Source organism: Tursiops truncatus, chromosome 2 (genome assembly GCF_011762595.2).
Source record: "Tursiops truncatus isolate mTurTru1 chromosome 2, mTurTru1.mat.Y, whole genome shotgun sequence".
In the NCBI taxonomy this organism is placed as follows: Eukaryota; Metazoa; Chordata; class Mammalia; order Artiodactyla; family Delphinidae; genus Tursiops; species Tursiops truncatus.
The window spans coordinates 119,574,286-119,596,341 of NC_047035.1; the positions used below are offsets into that span (position 1 = coordinate 119,574,286).

Consider the following 22,056-nt stretch of genomic DNA (forward strand, 5'->3'; position numbering starts at 1 on the left):
TACTTTGGGCAACCAGGGGTATTTGAATTGGGACTATATATTAGATAATATTACTTTATCAGTGTTGACTTCCACAGTGATAATGGTATCATAGTATACCTTTAAAGAAGACAATCTATGAACTTAGGAGATATATACAAAGTATGTCATGCTGTCTGCAACTTACTTTCCCATGATTCACATGATTCAGAGACAAAAGCTGAACACACATCCATAACACACAAATCCATATTTACAATCTCTCCATGTGTGTATGTATCTGTTCACGTGTGTATTTGGGTAAACATCTGGTAACTCTGAGTGAAGATTATATGTATTCACTATACTATTTTTCCATTTTCCTATAAATCTGAAGTTTATCAAAAGAAAAGTAGCCAAAATAGTAAGTGAAGATATTTGTTTGAAGAGTCATAAGGCAAAAGAATTGCTATGCTCTGATATCAGCTAGATAAAAATTCTATTTTTGGACAAGAACAAAGAACATTAAAAATAAAAGCAATTAATATGTTAAGATGAGACTCTTGTCTTTTGTTTAAATGACTCGTAATATTTTAAAAATCAATCATGATAGCTACAGATGGCAACAAAGTTGCTTAATAAATTTTGCATTAGTGTAAATCAAATCACCTGTTGGTCATTCACCACAGCCACATTCTTTTTAAGGGTAATGTTTACTATTCTAAACACAAATCCTAATGCAACACGAAATTCATTTCACAATTTCCTCTTGATGGACTTTAGTGGATAAATTAACATACCATTCCTCCCTGGATTTAAACCTGATTTTCAGGTCATTTGTTCCCAGGACCACTACAAGCTCTGTTGTTGGAGATGTTGACTGCACTTGGCCCCCCAGCACGGTCCCAAGGCACCCCATGAACACGGGACTTACTTTTCAGACACTGAGATTCTCTGGAGGTGGGTGGCAGTTAGGCACCGGGGGCAACGCGGCATCGTCCCTGCTGGAAATGGCCCATTATTGCCCCAGTGAATGGCGTGAGATCACAGCCCCTGAGAACTCTGGAAAAGACAAGAATAAAAGAGAATATTCACATTCCATTAAAAGTGAGAATTTAAAATTTAAGAATTTTTAAAATATTTTTTTAATTTGTATATTTCAAATTTTAAAATGATTTAAAATATTTGGTATGAACTTGAAATGCTCTTTTAAAAATTGTTAATTAACTGTATTGAGAAATAATTACATACAATAAAATACATGTATTTTAACAAAATGTGTACAACTGTGTAACCACCACCACAATCAAGATAGAATTTGAACTTGAAATGGTCTTGATAGTGAATCTCCCTTCTTCACACACCATCTCACCCTTTAATTTTTAAATAAATACAGGCATTGGGAGGTAGGTCAGGATAAATGGAAAAGTATCCCAGGCAGGTGTCAACTCACAGAAGTGACTGTGAGGTCAGAGCCATGAGAAGTTCACAGGCTATGCTGATGTTCCAGGGCAGGTGCACAGAGGCGCTCACAGACAGAACCCCGACTTCTGACATCCCAGGAGAACCTCAGGTGGCACAGTCCATGGGGAATCGCAAAGTTAGGAAGCTGTTCATCATCCTTGCCAGGATCGTGGTGTGATCCTCAGGGAATTTGAGAGGTCAGGCTGATGACCACTCCTTATTCCTGGTGGGGTGCACCAGGATCCAGTGTGGGGTCAAAGTGTTATTGATAGCATCCTGAGTCAGGAGGGTCCCTGTGGACCATACCTCAGTTCAGGTGAGTGCAAGGTGATCCCCAGTGGTGATGGGGTGGTGTTATGAACAGCATCTTGACGCCTGAGATCCATTTGCTTATCTGCAATGTGGGGTTTTCTTTCAGGCATCAGACCCCCAGGATGCTTGTGAGCTAGGAGGGCCATGACTGCACAGGTGAGGAGAAGGAGCTGGGTCACCTCTGTGCACCCTACAGAGACTACACCACATGGGGTACAGGGATGGGGAGGGATGGGGAGACTATACCACATGGGGAGGGATGCTTTCCTCCATGTTAACACCTAGGTTCTGGGTGAAGTCTGAGGATCTCACCTGCATCTAGGGATTGCCCCTGTCGGGGGGTGTGCCCAGAGCCTGGGGATGGCCTATCCTGTCCCTGCAGGTCCTGAGCCTCCAGACCCCCAGCTGGTTTCTCCTTTCACCTTTCCCATCCACATGGATAAATCACACATCTTCATAAACCTAGCTGAATTCTTAAACAGACATGGGAAGACACTAAATGCAAAAGAATGAGAATCAGTAGCCAAAACAATCTTGATAAAGAAGAACAAAGTTGAAGGTCTTGCATTTCCTGATTTTGAAACTTACTATGAAGCTATAATCATCAAAACAGTGTGGTCTGGGCATAAAGACAGCTATATAGACAGATCAATGGGATAAAATAGAGAGTCCAGAAATAAACCCTTGCATATATGGTCAAGTAATTTTTGACAAGGGTGTCAAGACCATTCAATGAGGAAAGGACAGTCTTTCAATTAACCGTGTTGGGAAAACTTGGATATCCACATACAAAAGAATGAAGTTGGACCCTTACCTTACACCATATATAAAAATTACCTCAAATGGATCAAAAACCCTTTATGTAAGGTCTAAAAGTATAAAACTTTTGGAAGAAAACATAGAGGAAAATCTTCATGACGTTGGATTTGGCAATGATATCTCGGGTATGTCACCAAAAGCACAAGCAACAAAAAAATTGGACCTCATCAAAATTAAAACCTTCGTATCAAATGATACCAACAACAGAGTGAAAAGGCAACCCATGAGATGGGAGAAAATATTTGCAAATCATATATCTGATAAGTGATTAATATCCAGAATATATAAAGAACTCCTACAACTCAACAGAAAACCCAAACAACCCAGTTTAAAAATGGGTAAAGAACTTTAATAGCCATTTCTCCAAAGAAGATATACAAATGGCCAATAAGCACATGAAAAGATGCTCAACATCAGTAATCACTAGAGAAATGCAAACTGAAACCACAATGAGATACCACTTCATAGCCATTAGGATGATTATTAAAAAAGCAAACAAATAGAAAATCACAAGTGTTGGTAGGGATGTAGGGAAATTGGAACCCTTTTCCATTGCTGGTGGGAATGTAAAATGGTACAGCCTCTATAGAAAACAATATAGTGGTCCCTCAAAAACGTAAACAAAGAATTACCATATGATATAGCAATTCTACTTCTGGGTTTATCTGTTCAAGCAGAGACTTGAACAAATATTTGTACAGCCTTGTTGATAGCAGAATTATTCACAATAGCAAAAAGGTGGAAGTAACTCAAGTACCCATCAATGAGAGAACACATAAACAAAATAAGGTCTATCCATACAATGAAGGAAATTCATTTAAGCGCTATCATATGATATTTGTCTTTCTCTGTCTGACTTACTTCACTCAGTATGACAATCTCTAGGTCCATCCATGTTGCTGCAAATGGCATTATTACATTTTTTAAAATATTTATTTGGATGCACTGGCTGTTAGTTGCCGCAGGTGGGCTCCTTAGTTGTGGCTCCAGGGCTCCTTAGTTGAGGCTTATGGGCTCTTTAGCTGTGGCATGTGAACTCTTAGTTACGGCATGCATGTGGGATCTAGTTCCCTGACCAGGGATTGAAGCTGGGCCCCCTGCATTAGGAGCGTGGCGGCTTATCCACTGTGCCACCAGAGAAGTCCCCTCGTTCCTTTTTTATGGCTGAGTAATATTCCATTGTATATATGAACCACATCTTCTTTATCCATTCCTCTGTTGATGGACATTTAGGTTGCTTCCATGTTCTGGCTAAAGTAAATAGTGCTGCAATGAACGTTGGGGTGCACGTATCTTTTCAAATTATGTTTTCTCTGAATTTATACCTAGGAGTGGGACTGCTGGATCACATGGTAGTTCTATTTTTAGTTTCTTAAGGAACCTCCATATTGTTCTCCATGGCGCTGTACCAGCTTACATTCACACCAACAGTGTAGGAAGGTTCCCTTTTCTCCACACCCTTTCCAGCATTTATTGTTTGTAGATTTTTTGGTGATGGCCATTCTGACCAGTGTGAGGTGATACCTCATTGTAGTTTTGATTTACATTTCTCTAATCATTAGTGATATTGAGCATCTTTTCATGTGCTTTTTAGCCATCTATATGTCTTCTTTGGAGAAGTGTCTATTTAGATCTTCCAAAATGTAGAAAACAAACTTATGGTTACCAGGAGGTAAGGAGGGGGAGGGATAAATTGGAAGATTGGGATTAACATATACACACTACTATATATAAAATAGATAACTAATAAGGACCTACTGTATAGCACAGGGAACTCTACTCAATACTCTGTAATGGTCTATATGGGAAAATAATCTAAAAATGAGTGGATACATGTATACATATAACTGATTCACTTTGCTGTACACCTGAAACTAACACAACATTGGAAATCAACTATATTCCAATAAAAACTTTTTAAAAAAGGAAGGAAATTCTTACACTTGTTACAATATGTATGAACCTTGAGGACATTATAAGTGAAATAAGCTAGTAATAAAAGGACAAACATTGTATGATTCCACTTATGTGAAGTAGCCAGAGTAGTTAAATTCTTAGGGGCAGAAAGTAGAATGGAAGTTGCCAGGGGCTGGGAGATGAGGAATTGTGAGTTAGGATTTAATGGATAAAGAGTTTCAATGGGATAAGATGAAAAAGTTCTAGGAAGGGATGGTGGTGATGGTTGCACAACAATGTGAATGTACTTAATACTACTGAATGGACACTTAAAAGTGGTTAAAATGGTACATTTTATCTTATGTATATTTTCCCACAATAAAATAGTTTCAAAATAAACAAACACACAAAAGAATGAGAATCAAATTAAAGATTGTTCCATTGGCCACACAGCATTCAAAGAAGTATATTTTAAGACTGGGTGTGAGGGGAGTAAAATTTGGAACCTAGGACTATGTAGACAAAAGGTGATGTATGTATGCAGACACACAGAGGCTCAGAAAATTCATTGTCCACAGACTCCTGAAAACATTTACAGAGAAAATACTCAAATAAAAAGAAAAATAAATCCAACAGGAGAAGGTGAGATACAATAGCAATGGTGAGTTAAAAGAAATGGTAAGTTAGTATTTATTTAGATTAATCAACTGATTTTTATTAAAAACTAAAGGTTAAAAATAAAAGGACAAAGTGAGTTATCTTATTCTAAGATTAAAACTGTAAATCTTAAAGTAATATTAATAGTCAACAAAATAAAATCAATGTGTAAGGCTAGTTTGACTTTATACATTTACCACATTATAAATTAAAGAGAAAAATCAGATGACCATTTCAAAAGATATACACTGATATAATTCAACATTTATTCATGATAAAAGAAAATATCTCTTAGCAAAGTAGGAATAGAAAAGAAGCTCTTTAACCTAATATAGGATATAGTTCAAAAAACGACTACAATATTACACTTAATGGTGAAATGTTGAATAATGCTAACTGCCTTTCCTTTAAGATCAGGAATAAGATAAGGTCACACTATCACCACTGAAGGTCACCAATCTCCTGGAAGTCTTAGTCAGTGCAGTAAGGACACATAAATAAGTTAATTAATTAAAATAAAAGGTATGAGAAGTTTAAAAGAAAGGAGAAACCTGTCATTATTTGTGGATAATATGACTTTATACATAGAAAATAATCTTGCTGATAAATCATTAGAGTTAATAAAAGCTTTCAGATATAAAATTAATACACAAAATCAATTCTGTGTGTATGAACCAAAAAGATTTGAAAATCAAGTAAAAAATGCCAATTATAATAGCATCAATATAAAGTATGCAGGACTGAATGCAACAAAAAGTGTACAGAAACCTCATGGAGATAAAGTATGTCTGAATAAGTGGAGATATAGATTAGGAAACATTATACTTCTATAGGTTCAATATAATTACATTCAATATCTTAAAGGGCATGTGTGTAGGAGGGTATGGGGGGTGTGCACATGCGTATGACTTGCAAATTAATTCCAAAGTGCATTTAGAAGCTCTAAGTCCAATGCACATCGAAGAAAAAGAGTGAGGTGGAGAAAGGCCCTACAGGGTAACCAGACTCATCACAAAATGACAGAAGTTAAGACAGTGTGTCATTGGTACAGGGATAGACACATAGAGAAGCAGCCCAGAATAGAAAACCTGAAAAAGGATCACATATATATGGACATTTAATACATGACAGATGATTTTACAGATCAGTTGGAAAAGAACAGACTTTGCACGATACAATGCTAAGACAAGTTATTATGCAAACTGAAATAATGAAATTGGACCCCCACCATACCAAAAATAAATTTCTAAGTTAAGGCTAAACTATATAAATTCTAGAAGAGAATATAGGAAATTTCTTATGACTTAGAGGAAGAATTTTTTCAATAAGACTAAAATAGCTGGGCTTCCCTGGTGGCGCAGTGGTTGAGAGTCCGCCTGCCAATGCAGGGGACACGGGTTCGTGCCCCGGTCCGGGAAGATCCCACATGCCGCGGAGCGGCTGGGCCCGTGAGCCATGGCCGCTGAGCCTGCGTGTCCGGAGCCTGTGCTCCGCAATGGGAGCGGCCGCGACGGTGAGAGGCCCGCGTACCGCAAAAAAAAAAAAAAAAAAAGACTAAAATGGCTAAAATAAATTATTAACTGCTTCGCGTGAAAAGTATTAAAACTGTTAAGAAAGTGAGTAGACAGACCACATACTGTGAGGAGATATTTACCAAACATATCACTGATTGAGGAATGGTACTCAGATGATTTAAAGCATTCCTAAGATGTAATAAGAAAAGACAAACAACCCAATGGAAAAATGGGCCATCGAAATAAGTAGAAATTTTGCAGATATGCAAGAACAAAAAAGTGATAGACACGGACAAAATTCTGACAATCTAATTTTTATGAAAATAAATGAAAAATAAGACCGCATAGAGATAATAGCTTATACCTATCAGACTGGGAAAAAATTTTAAATGAACAACGCCATGTATGGACAATAATATGGAGAAAATGTAACTTTCTTTTGATGCTGGTCAAAGGCAAACGTTGTGCAATTGTTTGTGGCGCAAACTGCACGTCCTGACCTAGATGTAATGCACTTGCATCCCAGGAACTCTCCCACATCCTTTGATCCTCACACGCATGCACCAGAGGGCAGACACAAGCTCCTATGAGCACAGAAACCACCAGATGCTCATCAACTGCCGAATGGAATCCGAATTTCAGGGAAAATGAGTGCATGACGGCTACAAGTATCAACATGGCTGGATAGATAAGCTATATTAAGGGAAAGAAGCAAGCCACAGAAGGATGCACACAATCCACTTATATAAAGTGCAAACAGCAGGCAGATCCAGGCACTGTTTAGCTGGGCAAGCTAGACGGTCCCGGACTTACGATGGTTCCACTTACATTTTTTCGACTTTAAGATGGTGTGACATTTATATGCATTCAGTAGAAACCATACTTCAAAATTAAAAAAAAATTGATTTTATACTGAAGTATAGTTGATTAACAATGTTGTGTTAGTTTCAGGTGTACAACAGAGTGATTCAGTTATACATATACATGTATCTATTCTTTTTCAAATTCTTTTTCCATTTATGTTATTACAGAGTACTGAGAAGAGTTCCCTGTGCTATACAGTAGGTCCTTGTTAGTTATCCATTTTAAATATAGCAGGGTGTACATGTCGATCCCAAACTCTCAATCTGTCCCTCCCCCCATCCTTTCCCCTGGGTAACTGTAAGTTCGTTCTGTAAGTCTGTGAGTCTGTTTCTGTTTTGTAAATAAGTTTGTATCTTTTTTTTTAGATTCCCCATATAAACGATATCATATGATTTTTGCCTTTCTCTGTCTGACTTACTTCACTTAGTATGATAATCTCCAGGTCCATCCATGTTGCTGCAAACGGCATTATTTCATTCTTTTTTATGGCTGAGTAATATTCCATTGTATATATGTACCACATCTCCTTTATCCATTCCTTTGTTGATGGACACTTAGGTTGCTTCCTTGTCTTGGCTATTGTAAACAGCACTGCAATGAACATTGGGGTGCATGTATCCTTTTGAACCACGTTTTTCTCTGGATATATACCCAGGAGTGGGATTGCAGGATCATATGGTAGCTCTTGAATTTCGATCTTTTCTCAGGCTAGCGATAAGCAGTACAATCCTCTCTCGAGATGCTGGGCAGTGGCAGTGAACCACCCCATCCCAAGGGTAAACAACCGATATACTTACAACCATCTTGGACCCAGACAGCCATTCTGTTTTTTTGATTTAAGTACAGTATTCAATAGATTACATGAGATATTCAACCCTTTATTATAAAATAGGCTTTGTGTTAGAGGATTTCGCCCAACTATAGGCTAATATAAGTGTTTTGCGTATGTTTCAAGGAAGCTGGGCTAAACTATGATTTTTGGTAGGTTAGGTGTATTAAATGCATTATTTATTTGTTTATTTATTTTTGGCTGCTTTGGGTCTTTGTTGCTGTGCACAGGCTTTCTCTAGTTGTAGTGAGTGGGGGGGCTACTCTTCATTGCAGTACATGGGCTTCTCATTGCGGTGGCTTCTCTTGCTGTGGAGCATGGGCTCTAGGCATGCAAGCTTCAGTAGTTGTGGCACATGGGCTCAGTAGCTGTGGCTCATGGGCTCTAGAGCGCAGGCTCAGTAGTTGTGGCACATGGGCTTAGTTGCTCCGCAGCATGTGGGATCTTCCCGGACCAGGGCTCGAACCCGTGTCCCCTGTATTGGCAGGCGGATTCTTAACCACTGCACCACCAGGGAAGTCCTTACATGCATTTTTTTTTTTTTTTTTTTTTTTTTTTTTTGCGGTTCGCAGGCCTCTCACTGTTGTGGCCCTCTCCCGTTGCAGAGCACAGGCTCCGGACACACAGGCTCAGCAGCCATGGCTCACAGGCCCAGCCACTCTGCAGCATGTGGGATCTTCCCGGACCGGGGCACGAACCCGTGTCCCCTGCATCGGCAGGCGGACTCTCAACCACTGTGCCACCAGGGAAGCCCCTTACATGCATTTTTGACTCGGGATATTTTCCATTTACGATGGGTTTATTGGGATGTAACCGCATCATAAGTTGAGGGAGATCTGTGTAAACATAGGTGATTTAGGACAGGGGTGACCTCTGTGGGTTGGGGACGGGGGACATCCATGAATTCTGGGGTACAATCGTGCTCCTCCTGTGTGATGGGTGCATGGCTGTGTATTTTGTTCTTTAAACCATTCACATAGTTTTCAATGCATTTTCTTTGTCCATATGCTATTGTTTATAATAAAAAAAAGACAGGGAAAGAAAACAGTCATATGCAGAGCAAAAAATCCTAAAAGGTCCTTATGAAAAAGACTAATAACAAAGGTATAGGAATCATCTGAAAAACCTATAGAACTCCAATGAAAAACATGAATGGACACCCAATAAAGGGAGAATATTTCCTGGACAAGTAGACAGTACTGCAATATCAATTAGTCTGTAATTAGTCTTTAAAACCAGTAGAATCTCAACAAATTTCGCAGCAATCTTACAAAGCCACTTCTAAGATTCCTAGAGAAGGAATGTCAAGGCCAGGTGAAAGAGAAGAGGGCTAGTTGTACCAAATTTTAATTTTACTGACTTGCTTCGTACCACGAACCTGTCAGTGTAAAACACCCAGTGGTCTGGACAAACAACCAATTTGTTTCTCAATACATTTGGGCCCAAGATGAAAGGGGAAGTAACTAGGCACTAAACTGAGTTGCAGAGGCAGATCCGCTAGCAGACAGCCTGGGCACAGCCCTGGCATCCTTGGCGCTGGGTCCTGGAGCCTACAGAAGCCTGTGCCAGGCATGGAGGTGGGTGGAAAGGGACCCACAGAAGCGGGACCACATGGGGCTGATCAATTCTGCTCTCAAGCCTCCACAGAGAGAGGTGCCTTTGTCTGAAGTGCCAGGTGGGATAAAAAGTCTCCCACAATAATATTTCAGAATCACGTAGGCAAACTACTGAGTACTATTGAGTATTATATATAGAATGGATAAACAATAAGATCCTACTGTATAGCACAGGGAACTATATTCAATATCCTGTGATAAACCATAATTGATTGAAAGAAAAAATATATATATATAAATGAATCACTCTGCTATACAGTAGAAATGAACACAGCATTGTAAATCAACTATACTTCAATAAAATAAATTTTAAATAATTTATCCCCCAGGTTCATCATCCACTTCATGCTAGTGGATGGCATAGAAACTCTAGCAGAGGTGATGATTATGATTTTTCACTGCAGCTCCTATTTACTGAGCACGTACTACATATAAGGCACCAGGCTGGATGCATCACAGGATTTCTTTTAATCCCACAAGAACCCGGAGAGGGAGGTCTCCCGTCCCAGCTTGAATGTCTGTTCTTCATGAAGCTTCTCTGTTCCTCCCAGCATCTCCTGGGCTCCCAGAGCCTGTGCTCCTCGGATGCCTGGCTCGCTTGCTGTAAAAACGCAGGGCCCTCCTCCACACATAACCTTCACCCACATGTATTGGGACAGGCTTTATTTCTTAGCCTTCCTCAGAGCTTTAAAAGAAAAGTGAATTTCTATGAAACGGGCTTTAATTCACACACTGACCAGTCAGTTCTTCTGCCACTCAGGAAGGCACAGAAAAAATGTGGAGGCCTCAGTCCTCCTGGAACCCAGTTTGATTTCCAGTTCTCTAAGGGAATCAAAACTTGCAGCATGTCCTGGCTAAAGTTTCAAGAAATTTAAATTCAGGAAAAGTCTGTAACAACTTCTGGAAACAAAAGGGAGATTCTCTTTTTGTACCGTAAGATATTGCAAGCACAAAATATGTCTGTAATAAATTATGTAAAGATTTGGGAGGCTGAAGTGCTTTTCAACATGCAAGTTCCTCTAGAGAGAAATGCAAGAACATTGCAGTGACTTAAAAGCAAGTTTAGATCAAGAACACAGTGAGGGGAGAGAAAGGCTATCAGCCAAAAGGAAGGGTGTTGATGCTTTGCATGCACTTTAGTCCTGGAAGACAAGTTTCTAAAATCAAATAGCCATTTTAGACCCGTATTGCTGTCTTGAAAGGCAGGATGTGGCTGGCTTGGACACCGTGATGGTGAGGCCCTGGGAAGCCCCTTCAACTCTGCTTCATCTATTACCATGGGCTTGCGCTGTCCCAAGGGTCCTGGTAGAGACCGATGGGGAGGGCCCTCTGAAAATACTCCGGGGACGGAAGGGGGCTCACAGCTGTAAGGTGACATTATTCTAAAGTAAAAATATATGCACAGAGAGGGGCTAAAGATGAAAGAAGACCAGGCACGCTCCCAGGCCTGACTGCTGGCAAACAGCAGGTGAAAAGGAGCTGCGGTCACCCAGTAGGGTAGCCAGGCTGCCAGCTGCCCAGAGGCTGCCCGATACACTCCAGGTGGCCCCAGGCAGGTCACCACACACAGGGGCTCTCTGGCCTCCCTGGGGGTGGCCTCTTCCCTCAGACCACCCAGACCCTGGTGCCTCCCACTCCCACCTAGGTTCTGCTGTGTTTTTCCATCTGGTTTCCCTCTACCTATCCTAACACCCCTCTGCCCTTCACAAGCCAGGGTCCCTTCAAGTCCCTTATCCTGCAAGAAATGTTTGCTGATCATTCAACCAGCAAACTTTCACTGACCACCTACTTTGCGAGGAGCCATGGGAGGTGGGGTATAAGCAGGTTGGATATTTTCCCTGAAGACCCTATGCCTTGAAACAGGAGAGCGGCTGGGAGAGCAAAGCCTGCAGGGCAGCCTGCTCCCTGCTGAGCCTCAGGGGCCCAGAGAAGAGAGAGGAGATGCTGAGCTTGGAACCTACACCCTCAGGAATTCCCAAGAGAAGGGGCAGGGATGTGGTATTTACTGAGTGACTGCTCTGTGCACCTGGACTAGGTGTTCATGAGTTCCCTCAGGGCATTCTCACGGCTGCAGCTGAGGAGGGGGCTGGCGGGGGGCACAGACCTCTCCTTCCACTTCACCCTGGAGGAGAATTCTCAGCAGCGTGAACTGTGCCTGCAAAGACGATGCCCTGCATGCTTCCTGACCCCCCTGCCAACCCCACACTCAGCTCCAAGATGGATAATACTTTTTCTTTCAGCTTTTTCCCCCTACTTGCTTTAAATTGCCTAAGCACACTCACCATGTGGACTTCACACCAACCTTGGGGCCCACTGGTGGTTCAAGGTGACAGCAGGATGCCAGAGAGGCCCCCTTCCCTCTGCCCTGCCTGTTTCCCAAGGCAGCTTCTCCTCATCCTTTGGCTTTAATGTTCCTTCCTCAGAGAGGCCTCCCAGGACCACTCTTTATAAAGAATTCGCCCCGACCTTTATCCTCAATGACTCACCCTCTCTATTTTCTGTGGATAATCTACAATGACCCTGTTTATCAGTTTACTCATATGTGGGTCAGCGACGATCACTAGGTGGGTGTCCCAGGAGGGCCGTGACCCGGGTCACCACACGGGGACACTGCATGCAGGCCAGAGGGCTTGCTCTGGGCCTAGGGCTCCATCCAGGATGCCAGCTGCTTTCCTGGTGGGCTCTGCCGGGCTGGAAGGCATCAGGACAACCCATGGGCACCCATCTCTGTAGGATCTGAAATGACTCTCTCGGCTCGGCAGAATCACTCCTACACCCTGCTCACGCTGCACCAGGTTCACGAAACTGGCCCTGAGCAATCTGCCCTTGACAGTTTTCCTTTCCTTTAACAATCTAAAGCATTTCCAGTGGGTGCATCTCAATTTCACATTTCCACTGTTTATTACCTTGAAATTTCCCCTACTTTTTTCTAAAGTCGAAGCCTTGCTTTTTCAACTCAGAGCCAGAGTTTCATCCTTGTAGGAAGGGTACAGGAGGTGCTCAGTGAATGGCAATGAAGAAACCCTCCAACCTCTAACAAGATGTGTCAGCAACCTTTACATGGGTCCCACTCCAGTGGAAGCCACTCTGCTCCACCAACCTGGCTGTCAAAGCAGTGATATTGATACAGCTGCCGGGAGACTGTACTCACCCGTGTTCCCCAGCTCTGCTCCCTGCAGCATCGCAGCACTCCACCCGATGGTCCAGAACCCAGGCCAGTCAGCTTGCTCAGGACCACACAGCAAAGCACCCAGCTGTGCCCAGCCACTCACTCCGTTCCTGCCCTTCCAGCTCTGTCATCCCTGGGGCATTGTTTTTTGTTTGTTTGTTTGAAATTGGCAACCTACAAGCATTTTATTATCAAAAGGAACAAAACGGGTGCAGCATGGGAAAAAGAGGGGGTCCTTCTGTTCCCTCAAGGGTGGTGGGCAAAGGAGACCCCAGGGTCTCAAGCAGGTTGGAATCAGACAGAAGTACAAAAGTGGTCACTGTCCAGGCAATATTGACCTGCCAGACATTTACCTCCTCACACACATCTAGGGCCACCTGGAATTGGGCATGCATGAGGCTGCAGGGCATGCAGTGCCGCTCTGCCCTGGAAAACCTGACACGGGGCCCTCTGAGACCAACTCACAGACAGAGGCAAATGTCACACCTGCTGGTCTCTGGGTCCTAGCTGTTGCCTCTTGTCACCTAGAAGTGAGCCCTTCAGCCCCTAATTGCTTCCCCCACGCCTGGATCTGGGAGCAGGACAGGGTCCACGAAGGGAAAATGCCAGGCCAACCCTGTCGGGAGCAGCCCGCTAGACCAGCCTGTGCCTCTACGTGGCCACAGGGTCTGTGATTTTAGGGCCTCAGGTGTGACTGCAGACCAGGTTTTGAGAAAATCAGACACAGAGCTGCTTGAAATTGAAGAGTCTTCTGTTTGACCTTGAAGCAGAAAAGGGACTTTTTGAGCATCTCCAACATGCCAGCCGCAGTCCATTTGCTCCATCCTTATATTTGACCATAATTCTGTGCCACAGAGGCTAGCATGCCTACTCTAATGACCACCTCTCCTGGGCCTAGAGGAGTTAAGTAACCTGACCAGGGTCACACAGCAGTAAGTCACCTAGAATCTGAATGCAAGTCAAAGCTTTGACATTGTGCCTCTTCTTGAGATGCTCTGAGATGCTAATGATATTTTATCCTGCTGTTGGAAGGCCATGGTCAGCTCATCCCCATGTTCCTGGAGCCCCAGAGGTGTTTTGCCTGCCTGAAGGTCCTTCTGTGATAATCAAGCCCACAGGCCTGTTACTGCTCCTCCAGAGAGGGCTTTGCTTCTCTCTCAACAATAGCAGCCAAACGTTCTTCTTTCCTAACCTCTCCTTTCTCCACCGGGGATATTTTCTATTTCAAAATGGTTGAAATTATACTGTGACAATTACATTTCTTATTCAAGATGAAAATTTTTTTCACATCAGGAATGAAAATGGTTACTCTCCTGTTCTTTATTAAACTGGGACATTTTCACATGGAAGCTAAGCAGTGGAAACACTTTTTATTCTAACATCTTGACCTTTAGCAACCTTTGATACCTTTAATTTATGTTGTTTCCCTGGTATCGTGACCTCTGCTGGGAGACAGGCAAGAGCAGTGAGGCTCCCCGTTGTGGCTGTCCCAGAGGAGGTGATCCTCCTTCAGGACCCCATCCTCCCACCCCAGCTCCTCTGCTTCCAGATGACCCAACCCACCTGCACGGAGCAGTGGTTCCCAAAGTGGGTGCCTGGACCACCGCATCAGCATCACCTGGAGATTTGTTAGAAATTAACGTTCTCAGGCTCCACCCAGAACCTGCTGAATCAGAAACCCCAGCGGGCTGCCTATCGGTGTTTTCACGAGCCCTCCGGTTGGAGAACCACTGAGCTAGCCACTGCAGACCCCCTGGGCCTGGCCTCCACACATTCCATCCCCTCTCTCTTCTCACGCAGTCTCAGGAACTCATCCTTTTTTGTTTCCCAAGAGACCCACCTTCTGCAATTATCCCTTTGCCCCTCCCTTCCCAATACCTTCAAGCTCCTCCTCTCTGCTAGTTTTTTCCTCAGCTTGTTTCAAACATAATGGGGGGTGGGGTGGGGGCTCTTCTTGAAAAGGCATCTTTTATTTGACCTCCTGTCCCATAGAGACAACTCCCTCCTTGCTGTATTACCTTGGCAACTTATTTATTCTTTTTATGCATCACGTTTTCCTTTCTAAAAGTAGGAGTAATAGTACCTGTTAAACAGATAAGGTTGTAAGAGTTTAATGAGATAACATTAATAGAGGGGATGTGCTATGGGGATTAATTCCACCGTCTTGGAATCAGCCTCAGCAGTTTTGCTGATGTAAGAGGTGTATTTAATGCAGTGATGAATATTGGTACATTTTTTTGATCCATGGCTCCAAGGTGAATTTCAGGGTGGGTTGGGCCAGCTTGTCAGCATTGTTTATGGATAACAGTGAGATGGATGGTTTTTATCTGGTTTCAGTGAGGTGGAGGGAGGGCTGTGATGCTGAAGCTGGTCTTGTAGCAATAATGTGCCTATGTGACTGGCGGGGTATGAGAAGTCCCAGCTGAGACTCCATTTCGGATGCCTCATTTTGAGGCGTTCCTTGCAACCACCTATTATTCCAAGAGAGGAGTTACATCTGGCCTCCGCTGCAGGGGAGGCCAGTTGGAGGGAGCCTCTTCCTGGTAGGCAGCCTTTGGCTCCAAAGCAGTCCTGACCTTCATATTTGTTGCTGCATTACATCCTTTCTCAGCAATAACCTGTGGACTCGTAAGTGTTGTCGTTTGGGGCCTTACGAGTCTTCTTTAGCAACAGAGTGCTGTCTGGCTGCCACTGTTAGTATAGGTGACGTTACAGTTATTTTTCCTTCTGCCACGTTATCAAACACAATTCCTTGTCGAACTGCTCACAAGAATTGTTGTACATTGCTTTCTTCATCCCTTCCTCCATTCTCTGCGCTCCCATCTCCCCTACCCGACTCTGGATCTTGTCCCTACTACCCAACCGAAACCAGAGTCACAAAAGTCACCAAGTCACTAACCTTTCAGCCCTTAGTTTACACAACAGAACACAGCTGCCATCTGGAACTATTCTTTATACACAATACCATCATCCTTCATGATCTGATCCCTCCTCATCTCCCCTCTACTTCAGTTTCTCTCAAATCCCTTTTTCCAACAAACTATGCGTGTTCTCCCAAATCTGTCCCTGGCTCAGCTCTCCCCTTCAGATAACTGATTCATTCAGATGACTCCCAAGTTTCTTGTCTTGTTTTCTTTTCTACCCTTCAATTCACAACTCCCTGAAAGTATGTCCACCTGTACACCTCACTGGTACCTCAAAGTCAAGAGAACTTATCTTCCTTGTAAAACGTACCTGTTGACCAGATCAATCAAGATTTAAAAACTGGATTCTCCCTTCCCTTCTCCCTCTCCATCTCCATGGGCCCTTTAGGTGTCTCTCTTTCTCTATGAGTTAGTCTTTCCTATCTTCTCTCTTTTCTTCTTTGTCTCTCACCTCTCCTCTTTTCTCCCCAACCTGGGCAACCATAAAATCCTGACATTGATAGAGAATGGCCTTCCTCCATTTTCCCTGCTTATTCTCTTGACACCACCATCACTGGGCTACCCGACTTCATGCAGTGGTGTAACAGGATGGCTTGAAGAGTTGCCTCTGAGACCTCACACCTTGCCAACTTGAAGGTATAATGAGAAAGAAGATATCTCCATTGTAGTCTCAAATGTCTCCAGGAAGATGTTTATTAATTACAAATGGTAACTTTATACTAGAGACACTTGGCAGATACAAACTTAATCAAATGATCAAGGTTAATGCAATGGACTAAATGTTCACGTTCCACCCCAAATCATATGTTGAAAATCTAACCCCCAAGGTTATGAGGAGGTGAGGTCTTTGGGAGGTGACTAGGTCATAAGGGTGGAACCCTCATGAATGGAATTAGTGCCCTTATAAGAGACCCCAGAGAGCTCTCTCACTCTCTTTCGGCCATGTGAGGATACAAGGAGAAGCTGGAGTCTGCAAAATCTTTCATGAATTTGGATGCAAAAATCCTTAACAACATATTAGCCAACAGATCAAGCATATATAAAAATAACTATACACCATGATCAAGCAGGGTTTATTTTAGGGATGCAATGCTGGTTCAGTATTTGACAGTCAAGTAATGCAGTCCACCATATTAACAGACTAAGAAGGAAAATTACATGATCATATAAAGTGATGCATAAAAAGTTTGACAAAATTCAACACCCCTTCAAGGTAAAAATTCTGAGAGAAATAGGAATACAAGGTAACTTCCTCAATTTAAGAAAGAGTATCTACAAAAAACTACAACTAACATACTTAATGGTGAAAGTCAGAATGCTTTTCTGCTAAATTGGGAACAAAACAATGACACCTACTTTCATCACTCTTATTCAATACAGTGCTAGGTGCTCTAGCCAGTTTAACAGGTAGGAGAAGGAAATAAACAGCGTACATTGGCAGGAAGGAAAGAAAACTTCTGCTACTTCTGGATGACATGATGTTCTATGTAGAAAATCTCAAGGAATCTACAAAAACTCCTAGAACAAAGAAGTGCAGAAGGCAAGGTCCCATGATACAAAATCAACATACAAAAATCTAGTGTATTTTTCTATGTTATCAATGAACATGTGGACACTGAAATTAAAAATACAATATTATTTATAATTACTCATTTAAAAATGAATATTTAGTTTATGTATAGGACTTGTAATTTGAACACCACAAAATAATGATGAAAGAAATCGAAGATCTAAATAAATGAAGAAACACAATGTGTCCATAGCTTGGAAGACTCAACATGCTAATACTAATGCACTAATATGAAGGTGCTAATACTCTTCAGATTGTTATACAGATTTAGTGCAATTCCTGTCAAAATGCAGCAAGTTTTTAGATATAGGTAAGATTATCATAATACTTATGTGGAAAGGCAATGGAATGTGAATAGTTAAAACTATTTTGAAAAAGATGAATAAAGTGGGAGGAATCAACCTACACAATATTAAGGTTTACCATACAGATACATGGTGAGACAGACATAGAGACTGATGGAAAAGAATAGAGAGCCCAGAAATAGACCCACACAAATACACCCAATGGATTTTTATCATGGATAAGAGAACATGCAGTAGTTTTCCTTTCTATTTCTAACAGAATCTCCCAGGTATCAGGAGATTACTTCCTTCTAGATCTTCCTTTCTCAGGTCAAGAACCCTTCAGACATGATCTGGCCCACAGGATTGAGAAGCCCAGGTCAAGAACCCTTCAGACATGATCTGGCCCACAGGATAGAGAAGCCCACTGCCTTGACTAGTTGGGACCCATTTCTCCCATTCTGTTTACTGTAGCTTCAGAAATTGGCATGAAGAAATTGGCATGAAGAAATGGCATACTGGTTATAAGACTGCTCTTCTTAAAAAATTTATTTATTTAAACATTTTTTTATTTTAAATTTTTAAGGATTTATTTTATTTTATTTTTGTTGAATAGCTGATTTACAATATTATATTAGTTTCAGGTGTACAACATAGTGATTCAATATTTTTATAGATTATACTCCATTTGAAGTTATTATAAAATAATGGCTGTATTTCCCTATGCTATGCAATATGTCCTTGTTGCTTATTTATTTTATATATAGTAGCCTGTATATCTTAATCCCTTACCCTTATCTTGCTCCTCTTCCCTTCCCTCTCCCACCGGTAAACACTAGGTTGTTCTCTATATTTGTTTCTGTTTTGTTATGTTCATTTGTTTGTTTTATTTTTATATTACATATAAGTGAGAACAAAGAATATTTGTCTTTCTCTGTCTGACTTATTTCACCAAGCATAATCCCTCTAGGTCTATCCAAGTTGTTGCAAACGGCAGAATTTCATTCTTTTTTATGGCTGAGTAATATTCCATTGTGTGTGTGTGTGTGTGTGTGTGTGTGTGTGTATACACACAATGAGTAATATTCATATATATATATATACACACACACACATACACCCTGCATCTTCTTTATCCATTCATCTGTTGATGGACACTTAAGTTGCTTCCATATCTTGCATATTGTATACAATGCTGCTAAGAACACTGGGGTGCATGTACAGTATATTTTCAAATTACAGTTTTCATTTTCTTTGGATATTTACCGAGGAGTGCAATTGCTTGATCATATGGTAGTTCTATTTTTAGTTTTTTGAGGAACCTCCATACTGTTTTCCATAGAAGCTGAACCAATTTACATTACCACCAACAGTGAAAGGGTTTCCTTTTCTCTACTTGTTTTTTTTAATTGTTATTCTTTTTTTTTAACATCTTTATTAGAGTATAATAGCTTTACAATGGTGTGTTAGTTTCTGCTTCATAACAAAGTGAATCAGCTATACATATACATATATCCCCATATCTCCTCTTGTGTTAAATAGCTGTTCTTTGTTTCTTTGATTTTATCTTTCAACCTAAATTTACTGTTCCATTATCATCAGTATTGAATTTCATTGGATTAGATTTAGCACACCACAACTCCTGTCTATCAGAAGTCATCTGAACTCCTTTTGGTTGCACTTGTTGGCCTAACTCTGCATGTTTGCCCACCCCTGCTCCATAGCATTTACGAAACAGCTAGACAGGAAGGAAAACATGGCCTTACAGCAAACTACTAAAGACCCATTTCTAGGCTTAACTAAATGACTAACAGAAAATGTGTTCTTTGGTCATGGCAATGGTAAATCAAGGTTACATTTTTCCATCATTATCATAGGACTGCCATGAGGCATTTACAAGAGCAGAGAGTTATAGCTTGAAGGGACCCTAGAAGTAACCTAAAATCCAACACCTTCATTTTACAAATGGAAAACTCGATCTCAGAGGTAAAGTGACTTCTCCACAATTAACAACAGGTAGTTGACAGTTTAGGGATTTGAACCCAAATCTCCTGAGTGCAGTTTTTTGTTTGTTGTTTGTGTGTGTTTTTATCTAATTTAGTTACATTATGCTACATCTTTACTAAGTGCACTGCAAAAATTCAGATGTATGATGTCTAGCATCTCCCCACAAAAACTCTATCCAGAGAGAAAATGAAGTAGGAACCTACATTCACCTGTAGTAACACCACTTCAAGCTGCCCTCCTTCCTTCTGGTCATCTGTCCCAGAATATTATGTTACTTGGACATCACTGCCATAATTTTGAAGAATCAAATTTTTAAAATAAATTTATTTATTTTATTTACTTTTGGCTGCGTTGGGTCTTTGTTGCTGTGTGTGGGCTTTCTCTAGTTGCAGCGAGCAGGGGGCTACTCTTTGTTGCAGTGCACGGGCTTCTCATTGTGGTGCCTTCTCTTGTTGCAGAGCACAAGCTCTAGGTGTGCGGGCTTCAGCAATTTCAGCACACGGTCTCAGTAGTTGCAGCTCGCGGGCTCTAGAGCACAGGCTCAGTAGTTGTGGCACCTGGGCTTAGTTCCTCTGTGGCATGTGGGATCTTCCTGGACCAGGGATGGAACTCGTGTCCTCTGCACTGGCAGGCAGATTCTTAACCACTGCGCCACCAGCAAAGTCCCCAGAATCAAATTTTTATTCTTCCTCTTAAAACTCCTAAAAATTCTTAGGGTACTATCAGAGGAAAATCTCCTGGATACCTTGTTGATTTCACACATTAATTTCCACATATCTGTAATCAGCACCTGGTCCTTGGGATAGTGTACTCCAGCTTCTACTTATCTGTAGGTACGGTATAGAGAGAGGGCCTAGTAATCTTCTTCCTTATTTATAACAAATGATGCTAACAACTCATTAAACATTGTTTTCCCACAGGAGTGTGAGAGCACAGGATCTAGTTTGGCATATGGCACCCAACTGCCTCATCCTAAGAGTTGGCACCCCTGGATGCCATGTGTCTTCTATGTCAAATTTCAATTCAAGAGGTTATAGAATGTGTTTTCTAGTTTTGAAACATAATTTCAAGGAATTGTGACTTTTGTTCAAAAACTTTAAGTTCTAAATAAATGAGAGCACATGCATAAAATAGAATATTGAGACACTGAAATTGAATTTTTGAAGTTTTAAATGCCATGGGGAAACAACAAGGAAGTAAAAAAAGTTACAAGAAAATCATATATAGCATCACCTCAAGAATGTAAAAGTGCAGATATAAAAGACCAAAAGAAAATATGCTAAAGGCTTATCATGTAGCCAAATCTGCCAGTCTATTTCTTTTATCATTCTGGGATTTCTGTCTGACTTAAGAAGGCCTTTCTGGATAGCCTTCCTAATATTTATTTGTATGATGTGACTTTTTACCCAACATTCAGATTTAAAATCCAACTGAAATTTACTCCTCTATAAGGCATATTGTTGGCATCCAATTCTATATTCATCCAACAACATTGATTAGGGCAAGATATTTATTAAATATGCCATCTTTTCCCATTGAGTTAAAATACATCTATGCTTCAATCTGTTTGCAAAATTGCCCATCTCTTTCAGTGATTTTTATTATTTTTCATTTTGTGTCAATACTATACTATTTGGACTAGTATAGTTACATAATACTTTTAGGATATGACACAACTCTCCTCTTACTATTCTTTTCCAAGCATCTCTTGCCAATATTTATGGGTTTGGGCTCAGCTAAAACAAAACTCTAAGGTACTGATTGAAACTGTATATTGCATTTATATATTAACATCAAAAGGACTGATGTCTTCAAATACAGTTTCCCCATCTATGCACATAGTATATTTCTCCGTTAGTTAGATTTTAAGTCCGTTATTAAAAATTTATACTTCCATACTTGTTGCCTTTGGCATGCATTCCTAGGGCAAAATAAAAATACAATATACACAAAGTAAAAAAGAGTCAGATAGATTATTTCCAACACTCAGCCCAAAAATTAGACTTCCTGATGTACAAAGAGCTTACATAGTTGATAAAGAACAACAATCATAATTATAAACTGGTGCAGCCACTATGGAAAGCAGTATGGATGTTCCTCAAAAAATTAAAAATAGAACTACCATATGACCCAGAAATTCCACTTCTGGGAATATATCCCAAAGAAATGAAAA

At 41.1% G+C, this 22,056-nt stretch overlaps 1 long non-coding RNA gene across 1 annotated transcript in view; it reads right to left on the reverse strand.

Moving 5' to 3' along the window:
- Positions 1–22,056, reverse strand: part of LOC109552613 (uncharacterized) — a 253,921-nt gene that overhangs the window by 62,130 nt on the left and 169,735 nt on the right. Inside the window, exon 2 of the long non-coding RNA XR_012330239.1 lies at positions 893–1,020. This is a non-coding gene — a long non-coding RNA (uncharacterized lncRNA). The remainder of the gene's footprint in view (positions 1–892; positions 1,021–22,056) is intronic.